The sequence below is a fragment of the Malaclemys terrapin genome, chromosome 2, assembly GCF_027887155.1.
Source record: "Malaclemys terrapin pileata isolate rMalTer1 chromosome 2, rMalTer1.hap1, whole genome shotgun sequence".
Taxonomy (NCBI): domain Eukaryota; kingdom Metazoa; phylum Chordata; order Testudines; family Emydidae; genus Malaclemys; species Malaclemys terrapin.
The window spans coordinates 228897264-228912792 of NC_071506.1; positions in this window are offsets into that span (position 1 = coordinate 228897264).

Below are 15529 nucleotides of genomic sequence, written 5' to 3' on the forward strand. Positions count from 1 at the left end.
TCCAAACAAAGGACCTGGAGTACAATACTCCAGACAGTATTTGGTCCTGCCATGCGGGCAGGGGACTGGACTCGATGACCTCTCGAGGTCCCTTCCAGTCCTAGAATCTATGAATCTATCTATGAATCTATGAATATTTACCCATGTTGATATGTCCCTCTCATATGCACAAGGCCAAGGCATAAGTTTCTGCACCTCACTGAAGGCTGACCTATTTGGCTGGAAATTGGACTAAGCTACAAAGAAGGTTGCTTTGGACCTCTCCAGAGGGACCTCGTTCCAGTTCCATTCAGCACCCCTAGCTGCTTCAAATGCACTGACAATTTGCTTTTAGGTCTGACAGGAAAAAAATTATTATAAATATTCCAGTTAAAGAGTTAGTTAGCAATGACATCTTTCCTTAACTATAGATCTATACATTGTAGGTTCTAGTCTTTAGCAGTGAATATATGCCATTCAGTTAAACTTCCTTAGAAGTTTATGACCAAGGAATCTGTTCATCACCAACGATCAGTGCATGTACCATACATATTCTTTATACTAAACTACTGTCATTACTCCTCTGATGGAATGTACCAGCTCCAACTCCAAAGTTGGTTTCACCTTTGGCCTACAGTCAGGACACTATGTAAATGGGCATTTTATACCACTTCAGGAGTTGGAAATCAGCACCTGCTTTCAGACACTTGATAACAGATTTAGACTTCTTTGCAAGCCTCCCCTCACCCCCCAAACTATCTGAAGATGAAAGAGATTTAGACAGGAAGCTCATGGTGTGTCTGGTAGTCACCAGGATAAGTTGTATTAAAGCAAGTACTATACATAATACATGAAGAACAAATAGGGTATAAAACCGTATACAACAGGGAAGAGTTACTCAATAGATAAGAAAAACCAAAATCTGACGTTAAATATTTGTTCGCCTCATATACAAAGTTAAAAAAAAAATAAAGCATTCTTAAGCCTAGTACAATTTGCCTAGGACTGTGAAGCCTTGAGGCTGTGGTAACCTGTTGAGAAGATAGTTTCTCCCTATCACTCTGATGAACGCTAGGTTGGAATCCTGCCCAGTTACTGTTTGTGGGGAGGAAGTTCCATAAACCCTATTTCCCTACTAGCATATTCATGCAGAACTGCATAGGAGTCAGCTCAGAACAAATAATTAATCTGAGGGAATATTGTCTTTGTTTTGTATTGTCAGAGGCCTAATTGATTTTATTAGGTTTGGTGCAAAATACAAGTTACTACATATGTTTATATACCTCAGACATGGAGATGGAAGGTTCACAGAAACCTTTAAAAGAGTCCTGGTTTTGATAAAAACAACAAGGAGTCTGGTGGCACCTTAAAGACTAACAGATTTATTTGGGCATAAGTTTTCGTGGGTAAAAACCTCACTTCATCTGAAGAAGTGAGGTTTTTACCCACGAAAGCTTATGCCCAAATAAATCTGTTAGTCATTAAGGTGCCACCAGACTCCTTGTTGTTTTTGTAGATACGGACTAACACGGCTACCCCCTGATACTTGGTTTTGATAGGTGGCCTTGTTTTGTTTTGTGGGTTTTGCTTTTTATTTTTAACTACAGGCTTTGACTTTAACATGACATAGCTCTTCAGACACATGACCCATTCAATGGTGTCGTTCAGTGTTAGTCTAATCAAAACATGTTAGCCATATGAATATTTGTGAAATGTACAGATGACAGCTTCACTATATGCATCCAGGATGAACTATCTCTTCAAATGAATGACATCAATGTAATCTCTCAGAATTCAGCAAACTATAAGTCATGTCAGCTATGTTCTACCAACTTTACAAGACTGTAGGACCCTAATCAATCTCACAGTCATGTTTTTAATCCAAAATCTTTAACCTTGCCCATTTACAATGTCATGCCTCGAAACACACATAGCAAACCAGACTCATTTTCTTTCTTAGAAATTGTCCTTAATAATTTCTGTACTTGCTGACTCATAAACAATGTGATTATCAGGGAACTCTAACTACTTCCTCCAAATGATTTTCTTATACAGAGTATTATTTAGGATGCTATTTTAAATTGGCTGAAATCTAAAAATAAAATGAATCATTAATATAAAGAGATGCTATTTTATTTCTATTTCTAATGAATATATATATATTTGCATTCATAATTTAGGAGGACAATCTAATCTTCTAGCTACAAACCACAAAAATTATATATTAGAGCCTGATTGTATGCTAAAACCATAGTGCTGCCAAAAAACAATTAACATACTGCATGCTGGCTTGATAAACTAATTAATTTTATAATTAACTAATTAATTTTAAATTGTTTAATTTTAAAAGATGCTAAAAAAGAGGTCTGATAAAATACAAACAATTCCAAATACCAAATTGTGAAATATGAGACTTGATTAAACCTGTTAAATCAATAAACCTGATAAATATATTTGTACATTAATTTCAGGGGCTACATCAATACTATTAAGAGATTACAGTACATGCTCTCATTTCCAAGGCTAAAGAATGCTCCACTGTACGTAGGTGCTGAGGAGAAGAAGGCTAATGAGAAAAAGAGTGATTGTGACAAGCAATTATGTCACCTATGTGAATAGCTTAATTTTCTAAATTAGCCACTTTGATAATTATGACATCTCATTTGTCTTTTAATTCCAGGAGCTGTGAAGTTTACCTTTGATAATTTTTTTTTGCAATCAGATAAGAGGCTTTGATAAGCCAAGGGTCTATTATATGCCTGAAAAACTCACATTTCAGTCTGATTGTGTCTGCTCATCTGCTTGAGCTAGAGCAAACAGCACTCTTCACAAGAGCTCTCCAAACAAGGCTTCCACTCCTTCTGTTTGCACTATTAAAAAAATGTTTGTTAAGCAAATTAATAATGTAAATAAGACTGCAAGTGGGAATGCTTAGCCTGCTTAAGAGTGAAAGCAAACAAACTGTTTTCAAGCACTTTTCAAACCACTTCAACAACAGCCGTTTGCATACAAGCAATTAGCATGCTAATTACAAATAGTTCTTATCTACTCATTATAACATTTCTAAGATTCACTGACAAATGTAAAGGTTTTTTGGTACTTATTTTGACTTGTAGGGGATACAAAAAGTTTGTATTTAATTAAATTAATCCCAGAAAATAATATTTTAATTTTTTTTCCTGTGCTGAGCTATAATTCAGGATGATGCTAATATTCAGTAAATAATACTGTGTGCATGCGGAGGTCATGTATGTATTTGTACCACTATGTACTATATACTTTATATACAGAACATTAAAATGAATATTTTAAGTGATTTTTATAAATACCTGTGACTGTCATTATCTTTATTCAACTAATAGGCTGATTAGCTCTTTGGGAGCTGTAGTAATAACCATCAGCTGGGGCCAAGTTTGGCCACAGGACTGAGTGATCAGCGTTCTCATTGGAAAGCACTGGCAATATATTTCAAAGTTGCTGAAATATAACTTCTATTCCTTTTTAAAATGTTAATTCATTTGATACTTATTGAAAAACGTAAGTTAACCAAAAATGAATATTTTTACCCTAAACCAACACTAACATTTTCCTATTTCCAATTATTTCTAAAGCTGAACATGATTTTTGTTCATCCATACTTTGAATCACCAAGGTGCCAAGATTATCAATACCATATTAATATGGTACCACCTAGAGTCTGGGCCATAGACCCTATTGTGTAAGGCACTGTACAAACACAGAACAAAAAGATAGTCCCTACCCCAAAGAGTTTATAATCTAATATGTCTGCTTCCTTCTTCTTAATAATAGAATCATACTAATGTAGGACTAGAACGGACCCTGAGCACTCATCTAGTCCAGCTCCTGTGCTGAGGCAAGATCAAGTATATTGGACCATCAGAGACAGGTCTTTGTCCAACCTTTTCTTAAAAACTTCCATTGACGGGAATTCCACAACCTCCCTTGGAATCCTATTCCAGTGCTTAACTATCCTTATAGTTCGAAAGTTTTTCCTAATATCTAACCTAAATCTCCCTTGTCGCAGATTAAACCTGTTACTTCTTGTCCTATCTTCAGTGGACGTGGAGAACAATTGATCACCATCCTCTTTATAATAATAGCCTTTAACATATTGGACGACTGTTATCTGGTCCCCACTCAGTCTTCTTTTCTCAAGATTAATCATGCCCAGTTTTTTCACCCTTTCCTTACATGTCAGGTCTTCTAAACCTTTTATCTTTTTTGTTGCTCTCCTCTGGACTCTTTTCAATATGTCCACGTCTTTCTTAAAGTGTGACACCCAGAACTGTACTGCAGCTGAGGCCTCACCAGTGCTGAGTACAGCAGGACAACTACTTCCTGTGTCTTACATGTGATACTCGTGTTAATACACCCCCAGCATGATATTAGCCTTTGTCACAATTGAATCAGTTGTGCGGATTGGGCAAATTGACTCATATTCAATTTGTGATGCTTTATAACCCCAGATCCTTTTCAGCAGGACAGTTATTTCCCATTTTGTAGTTGTGCATTTGATTTTTCCTTCCTAAGTGAAGTACTTTCCCCCTGTCTTTATTGAATTTTATATTGTTGATTTCTGATCAATTTGTCAAGGGTTAGTGTCATCCAGCTTAGTGTCATCCACAAATTTTATAAGCATGCTTTCCACTCCATTATCGACTCGATACATCCTCCCAGTTTGAGATGGAACCGTCGATAACCAATATTTGAGAATAGTCTTTCAACCAGTTGTGCACCCATCTTATAATAATAATATATATAATATAATAATTTCATCTAGACTGCATTTCCCTAGTTTGCTTATGAGAATGTTATGTAGGACGGTGCCAAAAACCTTACTAAAATCAATCTAGATCACATCTACAGCTTCCCCTGTATCCACTAGGCCAGTAACCCTGTCAAAGAAGTAAATTAGGTTGATTTCACATAATTTGTTCTTGACAAATCCATGTTGGCTATTACTTATAACCCTAGTATCCTGCAGGTGCTTGCAAATTGATTGTTTAATAATTTGTTCTAGTATATTAGTAGGTATCAAAGTTAGGTTGACTGGTCTATAATTCCTGGGTCCAATTTATTCCTTATTATAAAGATAGTTACTACGTTTGCAGTTCTCCAGTCTTCTGGGATCTCACCTGTTCTCCATGAGATAATCGCTAATGGTTCCAAGATTGCTTCAGATAGTTCCGTATGCAGTCTAGGGTGAATTTCATCAGACCCTACTGACTTGAACACATCTAACTTATATAAATATTCTTTAACCTGTTTGTTCCCTATTTTGGCTTGTGTTCCTTTCCCCTGTAGTTAAGCATCCGGTCATAATTTACCTTTTTATTCTTTTCGTTGCATGTTGTTTTTGTTATTCTTTTTGTTATATTTCACATACATTTATGTGATTTTCTCGTCTTTGTAATTAGATGTGCCTAGAATCTTTTATAATAAACTTGAGATTTTCTGTTAAAGAACAATAGCCAGATTTTAAGAGGTGATGGGAATCCATAAGTTTCACTAAAATCATGGGGAGTTCAGAGTATGCAACTTCTCTGTAAAAGCAAGTTATGAGTAGAACTGGGCAAAACTTTTTGACAAATGTGGACATCTTGAATTTTTCATACCATCAAAAATAATCATAAGCCAGTTAATGTCTGGATGAGATTTTCTGCTGACTAACTAAAGCTTCCAGCTGCTGTTCTAATTCTTCTGTTTTATTTTCTCATGTCTTTCTACTCTGAAGGAGAGAAGTCAACAGCTGGAGTCACACAAAGGGCTTGATTGATGGCTGCAGGACCCAGATGGCAAACTCTAGAAAATGTTGATGGCAGATACCTTTACTGCTGGAATGGTTTGTTTTTTCACTGTTCACTTAGCTGAGGCTTTTACTAAACGTTGAGCAGTCACTTCTTGGCTAACTCCATTCAAGCTGCATTTGGATCTTGCTGGGTTGGCTTTGGCCTCATAAAGTTCATTGTTTATATTCACTCTTGAACATGAAGAATTTGCCACCTGATATGCTCTCATATTCCTATATAAATAAATAAAATAGCTGCCATCCATGGGATGTTTTGACTTTACTTTTATTGCAGAGAAAATTCTTCCATAAAAACCATGTCATGCTGTTTAAACATACTGTACATGTTATGTGGGTTATTTATAGAATGGTGAGAGTTTTGAAAGGCTAGTGCTCGCTCTTTATTTAACAGATCTCTCGAGTCAGTAGCACGCAGTAGGGTACTAGAAAAAAATCTCTGAGAAATATTGTCATTTGCAAAGTCTTCCACCTCAACTACTCTCCTTCTCAGCTAAAACTAAAATTCTTGTATATATATAGAAAGATTGGAATTTTTCAGGCTCCCTATTCTCATCCCAGGCTTTGTGGGTGAACACAAGAAGCACAAGGTGTTTTGTAGGAACTTGTTTGCCAGAATTTGAAAATCTCTCAGACGGGTCACTTCAACACAAGTTACATTGTGTAAAACAGCTGCAGTTTTAAAGATAAGCAGAAGCTTCATCTACTGGTGATTCAGGCGGTTGTCTTCCCTTTCAGGCAATATTGTACCACTGCCTCAGCATAGTGCTAGAATTCCACCAATCCTGCATCTTTAGTTTTTTCTAAACATTAGGAAGTGAATGTTCTGTAATGCATGTTTTATTGTAAAATTATTGTATAGACACATAAGTTAACTCTGAGCAAGTGGTCCAAGTTTTACAGACCAATAAAAGGATCATCCTTTGGTTATTTGCTACTTGTTAAATTTCCCCCTGTAAATTAAAGTTGAAGGGCCAGACTCAGACTTGATGTAATGGGTGCAAAACCTCCTTTGACTTGTAGGCCAGAACCTGGCTTGAAGACTATTGACACATCTTTCAGTCCCTTTATATTAGAAAAGGTCTGAATCAACAGTATCATTTTCCTTCACTCTTTCAGTGGCTTAGGATATATGACACACATTCTGGAAAGGGCACCCAGGCATCCCTAGATCTCAAATATTGAATAATATAGTATAGTATATAAAAATAAAGAAAAAAAGTTTTTTTTTTTTTTAAAAAAAGAGAGAAGTCACTGGGCAACCATGAGAGATGAAGCATGAGAGTGCTAACTACTAGTAAAACAAAATAATTTTGGAGTATTAGCATCAAAGTGCCTGATCGAAAGCCCGCTAAAGTCATTAAGGCTCAGATCCTCAAAATTATTTAGGTACCTAACTCCCATTGAAAACAAGGTCATGATGCATACGTACTAGGTCATGCTGTGCGGAGGACAACATTTTGTATAGCAAAATGGCGTCCCTCTTGTGGTGTGACCTTGCATGTATGGTGCATGCGAGGTCACAGTGAGTGGAGGATGCCATTTTGCTCTTCAAAATGGCCCATGCTGTCTTAGGTCTTGGGAGGAAATAATTTATTAAAATGGGGTTGTGCTGGCAAAAAGTTTGGGAACCGCTGTGTTACGTCTGATGTCCTGAAAACTATGCAGCAATAGTCTAGAAAATATGCCACAGTGTACAGTCAATACCCCAAGATGCCTGGGATTCTGTAATAACCCCCAAATTGCTACAGTAACTCATTGACATAGATGTTCATGAGAATACCGGGAACCAAGGGGATAGCCAATGAGAAACGGGGCGCGCCCAAATGAGTGAGGTGCAGAAGTATGAATAAGGAAAAAAGGATTGGAATCCTTCTGCATATGTATGAGCCTTAGCAGGCACAATGATAACTCGGAATAAAAGTGGTTGCCTGACCATGTTATGGGGGAACCTATGGGAAGACGGTAGGATGGCAACCACTGGTGATGATGGTAATAATGATGAAGATGAGGAGAAGGAAGATAATGACTGACACTCCAAGGTCCCCTAGCAGGAGATGTGAGTGATGCTAGTCATAGGGCTAAACACTTTGCTCTCTCTCTCTCTGCTGTTGTATTTCATTGTTTGTCTGTTTAGTAAGATTCTTAATAAAAGGATAGTTGAGAACTTCTAAGTACATCAGTTGTGGTCATCGTTCTTTGTGTGCTCCATTATAATGATAATCCTTATGGTGATTCTCACTCTGCTAATCCTGGTACTGTAGTTGTTCAACAGGCCGAACCCTTAACCAAGGTCACTGTAATCTAATATAAAACAATCAACAATCAATACGTTATTCCAGAAATTAATAGTCTACAGAACATAACAAAGATATCATGATGTAGGCCTCACTATATATAATTTAATTTTTAGTTATGTTGTAGCATCACAGAGGCACTCTCATTGTCAATACAAACACACAGATTAGGTTCCTTGTTTTCTGTGTTGGTTCAATTGTTAAAGAATGTTGATTTTTGTGAAGAATTCTGGTCAAGAATCCATTAATCTGAAATCCAGTACTATTACAAATTTTCTGGACTAAAAATTAAGGTTTTAATAAGTTTAGTTTGCCTTTCTTTTTTTCTTGTATAGAAGAATAACATCTTTCTTCCACCTATTGAAATTTTCTTTTTTATAAAGCATCTTGCTTCCATATTATTAATATCAGTTTTTGTTCTAATAATGGACTCTTCAATTCTGGTCAGTTTCCCTGGTGGATTAAGAGATTAACGGAATTGGATCTTAAAAACAACACTAATCCACGACTGGATCTTGGAAGCAGGATAAACTGAAGGGGAAATTCCACATTTGGAGGAGTACATGGGAAGAAAAAGGGGAGATATTTTTGTAGCAGATTTGAACAAATATGACAGCTGTTGGAAACAGTTTAGATGTTCTGTATTGCCAGAAGTCCCATTGCAAAGGATTAGTGAGGGTAGTGCAGACGAGGCAGGCAAAGGTGCAAACTCCTGTAAATACAGTTTATCACATGGTTGTAGAAATTTATCATGGAGATTTCAAAAAAAAAAAAATATATATATATATATATATATATATAGAGAGAGAGAGAGAGAGAGAGAGAGAGAGAGAGAGAGTATAAGTATCTATAAATGTATATCTATAGACGAATATTAATCTCTATATATGTACACTGAAATATTCTGACAATGTCCTTGAGGAAGAACATCTGGTGTCACCACATTACCTAGCACTTGTTTCCTTTTAGATTATTCAGGATCCGTTTAGACTGAATAATAAAAAGATTCCCTGTGATCTTTTATCTAACACTTTTACCTGTATTAATGCATTCATCATTCTCTTTTTATGCTGCCATCCCTGTTTTATTGTCACTCTCCCCAGCACATTGTTTGCATCCATCCTAAAGTATTCTTATGCAGTGCCCTGTCACAGCTTGAAAAATATATGGTTTGTTATTCATTCTTTGTTGAACTTGTTGGGCTTTTTCCATATTGACTTCTTAGGTTCTTACATTCCAGTCTCTTATTCTTATTACTAATAATAAATTCTAGCACTACAGTCAATTTTATTTCAAGTAGAAAAACCTGTCATTGCTTTGTCGCTTTTTGCAAATCTCACTAACATAGCAAACCTGAAGTAAATATCAATATTTGGAAAGTTAGAGTTTATAGTTTTATTCCTACAATTTTTAATCTTTCTTAGTCAGGGGAAAACAACTAACCATTCTGATCAAGAACAAAATGATTTTTACTATATATACACCTTATTACACTTGCCTTTCTTTTATATTGGATGATGTTTATAGTGATAAGATGTGCTGTGGTCAAATGTTTATAACTATACCTGGAATTCCCATGTCGTCATTCTGGGTTACAATCCAGACCCATGAGGGACTTTGTCACCCCTGCCCTGCAAACTTGGGTGCCTCACAATGCTTTGCTGCTGTAGCTCCTATCTGGGCCTGCCAGCATGCAAATAACACGTGAGTATCTGCATAGTTGCAGCCTGCCAGCCACACATTAGTCACACTCTGGCTTCTACCACCCTTGGCTACTACTTGCAGAGTGACCTCAACACACTCCCAGTCCTGTATTTTTCCCCAAAACAGGTGTTCTGCACTGTCCAGCCCTATCCTGAACAGTCCAGATATATTAGGTCCATTGCCCCTCTCGGGATCAATATGTAATATTGCTACCCTAAATGGAGTTACCCTCACAGTTCACAACACTGGATTAGTTTTGATTAAAGAATAAAACAAGTTTATTTAACTACAAGGAGATAGGTTTTAAGTCAGTACAAGTATAAGGAATTAAAGTCAGAAATGATTACAAGAGAAATAAATACAAAATGCTTCCTATACTAAAACTTAACAAACTAGACTCAAGGTGAAGTCCCTTACCATATGTTTCCAGTAACATTGCTGACCAAATTCTCAGGGCAAGATCTGCTCCCAAAGTCCAAAGTCTGTTCCTTTTGTCTTCTGAGGTGAAGGAGAGAAAGACTAGAGACAGATACAGAAGAGAACTTGGGGTGGTTTTGCCCTTCACTTTTACAGTTCAGTCACTCTTTGAAATGCATTTTTCTGAAGGTTATCCCTAGATAAAGTTCATTCCCACTGTGAGGATGGAGACAAGGAGTCTAGTGGTGAAAGAGGTTCCATGCTGTTGTATGCTAAAATGCAGATCTGTTTGTTCCTGCTTCCCTTCCTTGCCAAAGAGTGGTCACTTGATAGCTGATTGTCCATCAGCTTTGATGAGAACTGGCTAGAGGTGTCAGCTTGTCCTTTGTCTTTGAGAATCAGATTTACCCACTCCCCAGACTTGTCCAGTAAATGCACTTCAGTCATGATTTCAGCTTATGTTCATAACTTTACATATAATGTTGCTACACACATTTCACCATGATATTGACCAGCAAGGTATTAGTTTTCAAACGATACCTCAGAAGGCATATTTTGTACAAAAATTATTACGATGGTGTGTAGGGTGTGAATACAAGGTTGCATTCGATCACACATGGATAAACCCTGATAAATTCACTTTTGAAATCTTGGCCGAGGCGTTCTTGGTCATCAGTCCTGAAAATGTGTTCTCCATTCTTCAATTACAGAGCAGTTATTTTTATATTACCAATAAATCCTCAAATTCTGTCTCCCCTGGTGACTGTAAAATCTTCTCCCCAAGAGGAGCATATCATGGTAACTCCAGATAAAGTTTGTTAACCACACCTTCATCTTGACTGGCTTATCAGCATGCAAGTGTGTCTGTGTGTTTTCTTTTGGCTCAAATTTACTGGCTTTATCAAGCTGTTATTTGTGCTTGGACTGAAATCTTAAGCTCCATTCAATTTTATCTATGAAATTTGAAATGTTTCTTTTTTATCAAGACTCTTAGATCCATCCTACCAAGCTAATTCCTGAAACCTGAAAGTGTTGCCTCATTTGCAGAGATGGTCAAAAACGTAAACAAAACCAAAATATTATATTAGAACCATTCAAAAAGGGGGTTGTGTTTGGTTTTTGGGTGAACTGGTTCACCAAAATCTAATACTCCAACCGTCCAATATACCTGATTCTTGAAAGTCAGTGATGACAGTGTAGTGGTTCACAAGATAATTGTCCTGATAAATAAAATGTGATTTATTTAGAGGCCATTTTTATTTCTCTAAGAATTTCTCCCCTAATCCTGAGATTTATTTAATTAGTCTTATTTTTTGCACCTAAAAATAAACACTAAAAAACGATGGACTTCTATTATGTGATATTCTCATGAAACTCACTTGTGTGAGTGATAGAGAGAGAAAAAATAAGCCAGGTAATGCCAATATATTAACAATGCCGATGTGGCTGTCATGTACATTCTACAAAGCATACGCCAAAGAAAAATGCTGGCATCCTTTGTGTTGAAATATCAGCTTAGTTAAAGGATTCACAATGAACCATTTGTCTTTTAGCCTAACCCCACCAGTTCTGCCAGCAATTCTCGGTGTCTGCCAAAATGAAAAAGAGAGAACTGCCAAGGAGGAGGATTTCAAAGTGTGATTTTTGTTTTGTTTTGTTTCAGTTTCTCTTGGTCTTAGAGATATTTTATTGCCTAGAAAATCAAGCAAGTTGGATGTTAAGATAAGTTAATCAGGAAAGCAGTCAGTGGTGAAGGCCCCACTTAGGCTAACCTTTCTTTTGAGTCTTTACATCAAAATGGAGGGAAGACTGACAAACATACATTGGCAGCAGAAACTATGTCAGTGGGAGAAGGTTTCCCAATGACATTCTGCTGTCCACACCGACGCTTCTGTCGGTGTAACTTCTGTCGCTCAGGGGAGTGGTTTATTCACACCTCTGAGCGACAAAAGTTCTGCCGACATAAGCAGTAGTGTAGACATAACCTATGTTATCAGGAATGACTCAAACCACTAGATAAAAATAGGGGGGTTTGTTGATATTCATTTTTTGTAAAACACAAGTGTAAAAATGTGCAGAACTATGTAATTGCTAGGACTGTGTACACAAAGTCCTACAATTTGTGTTATATTTCTCCATACACAAACTGTAAATGGATAATCAGATTGAATCACTTTTATTTTAGATTAAAAAGAACAACTCCTCAAGGGCGAGCAAAAATGTTCTATAACAGATCAAATATCTCCTCCATATCAGTCTGTACTGCAATGAATGCAGAATGGCTGCCACTTCGTGCAGACAGCAGTCCTTGGTTGAAGGGGCAGTACACAGAAACACTGGATAGGGAAGCTGTGTTTCAACCATGGTAGTTCAAACTATGTTATGGACCATCTTTAGAGCAGACCTACCAACATAGAACTGAATTGACCCCACCTCTGGAAATAACTATGGGAAGGATCTGGAAGGATCAACATGTAGCTGTATCTACATGGCCTCCACTGGCTACATATGTCCCCGGGGACTCAGCATGGTCTAGGGATTACTTTTTCCTGGACATTTCCCTGGGGTCAAGTTGTATGTGTGGATGTGGGGACAATGCAGGTTCCTCCCTACTGAACACAGGCCTAACCTACTCCTTGATCTTGGCCCCTTTCCATCCGTTTTCCACCTACTCCCCTCACTTGGTTCCTATATCCATGGAAGACTCTCTGTGGGAGCCCCAGCCAGGAAAGGGGTGGGAAAACAATGCCACAGCAGTACCTGATCACTACTTTCACGTGAGATCTATCTGCTGCAGATGGAACCCCTTCTCTGTGAATGAGTGGGGAGTGAGGAAGATCTTGGCTACGGCCTTTTTTTCTAATGTAGACAGACCCTCTTAAGTCTGAAAATTCTGAACAAGGAAAATCTCAGGCTCTAATCTTGGGTTGCATGAGACAATAAATCATAAAGCTATTTGGCAGAGGATAAAATTAATCTTTACTTCCTTCCCCCTTTGCATTTTTTTCTAACGTAGGTTTGCAGTAAAATCACACATGCTGTTAATTATTAGATATTCCAATTGACAAGTATCAGAGCCATAAGTGATCCTCACCCCATGCAAGCAAAGCCTTTAGACAGATGTCACATGTAAGTGCAAGCTGATGTGTAAAACATTGATATCAACTATTTTTTTAAATGCTTAATTTAGCATTTATGTCACATTCTACTTAAGGGTGAAATATAAAATTAATATTGCAAATAAAGTAAAAGATTAGCTGATTTCGCTGTCTTCACTGCAGCTGTGTCAGTGTTCACCATTATTATCCTAAAAGTTTGTACTACTGCTCACAGAAGGGTCTAGATGAGTAACTCTGCTATGCAAACAATGCAATGACTATGAACTACTCACATCACAAGCCCCTTTGTCCACTCCACAGCAAACAAAATGGATGATCTAGAGTTTTCAGCTGTTCAACATTTAACGGCAGGGTTTTTTTTATAGTTCACCTATCATACTCATGTGCAATCGAATGTGTCTTCCATATGCTGTTCTTGCCAACTCTGTCTCCAGCAATTATCCTTTTCTAGTACTTCATTGCAAAACACCTGCCAACAATGTGAAATTTGCAGGTGGTAGTTACAAAGCACTGCTTTTCTCTTATGTTTGCAGGCACCCTGTAGTGACAACTGAGGGTATGTCTACACTACAATAAAACACCCATGGCTGTCCCATGTCAGCTGACGTTGGGTCATGGGGCTCGGGCTGCAGACCTACAAAACTGTGGTGTAGATGTTCAGGCTTGGGCTGGAGCCCAGGCTCTAGGACCCTCCTCCTTTGATCAGAGCCCAGCCTCCACCCCTAGCCCAAAAATCTACACTGCAATTTTATAGCCCAACAGCCAGAACCCCACAAGCCTGAGTCAGCTGACTCAGGCCAGCCAGGGGTGTTTTATTGCAGTGTAGATATATCCTGAATGTGATGGTTCTGACCACTTGCAATGGAGGCCATGACACAAAGCAGGTCAACTGAACTGCCATCTCCATTTACCTCTGATCCAGATGACTGTTGAGTATTCTTACCCACTTTTTCACGTGGAGGGGGTAGTAAAGCTTCTACATTCAAATGCAGAATAATTTCAAGCTAGGTGTTGGTGGAATTAGGTGGCCTTCTTCTTACTTTAAATAATTTTCTTCCTCTGCCCCTTACCTAAAAATTAGATTTTTTTTTGTAGTTTAAATGTAGTGAGACAATTGTGAACAGAAATTTTTAGCTAAGACTGGCTAATTGTTGACCCAGGGAATGAAAGCATAACCTCCAATTACTAGTAAAATAGAACGCTTCTCCTAAAATATGCCATTGCTGGTGACTTGTCAAACTGACAGTAATGTGCCTGTATAGATGAAAATTCTCTCTCTCTCTCTCTCTCACACACACACACACACAAAATCATCATAGAAATGTAGGTGTTATAAGGGCTCGAGAGGTCATCTAGTCCATCCCCCTCAACTGAGGCAGAACCACGTATACCTAGACCATCCCTGACAGGTGTTTGTCTTACCTGTTCTTAACAGCCTCCAATAATCAGGATTCCACAACCTGTCTTGGTAACCTATTCCAGTTCTTAATTACCCTTACAGTTAGAAAGTTTTCCTAATATGTAGTGATATTTGCCTTTCACAACTGCTTCATATTGTTGGCTCATATTTAATTTGTGATGCATGATAATCCCCGGGTCCTTTTCTGCAGTACTACTTCTTAGCCGTTTTTTTCCCTATTTTGCATTTGTGCATTTGTTTTTTCCTTCTCAAGTGTAGTAATTTGCACTTGTCTTTATTGAACGTCACCTTGTTGATTTCAGACCACATGTGCTGGAAATATCCATGTGAAAAACTGCAGAATCATGTGATAATCTGCATTTACAGTTCACCTTTGTCAGCCTCAAATACATTTTGGTTACTAATACACCTCTGTTGGGACTACTAGCATCTAAACCTATGAGCACTTTCAAGCATCTGTCTTTAAAACAACCCAGAAACCTCACAGAGAACTTTTTCTCCCCGTGTCCCATAAATATGAAACTTCTCCCTTTGCCTCTCCATATTACACTGATCTGAAATTTAGGATGGTTGATATGTGCATCATCCATAGCTTTGAAGAACAAGTTTCAGTTCCATTATTTCTCATTCTCAAGATTAGAATGATTTTAGAGAGCTAGGACTGGGATTTAGGAGCATTTGGTTAGATTACAAGATATCAGACCTTTAAAGATCACATTTTTAAATCTGAAAAAGCTATTTTAGGTAATTTTATTAGTAACTTTTA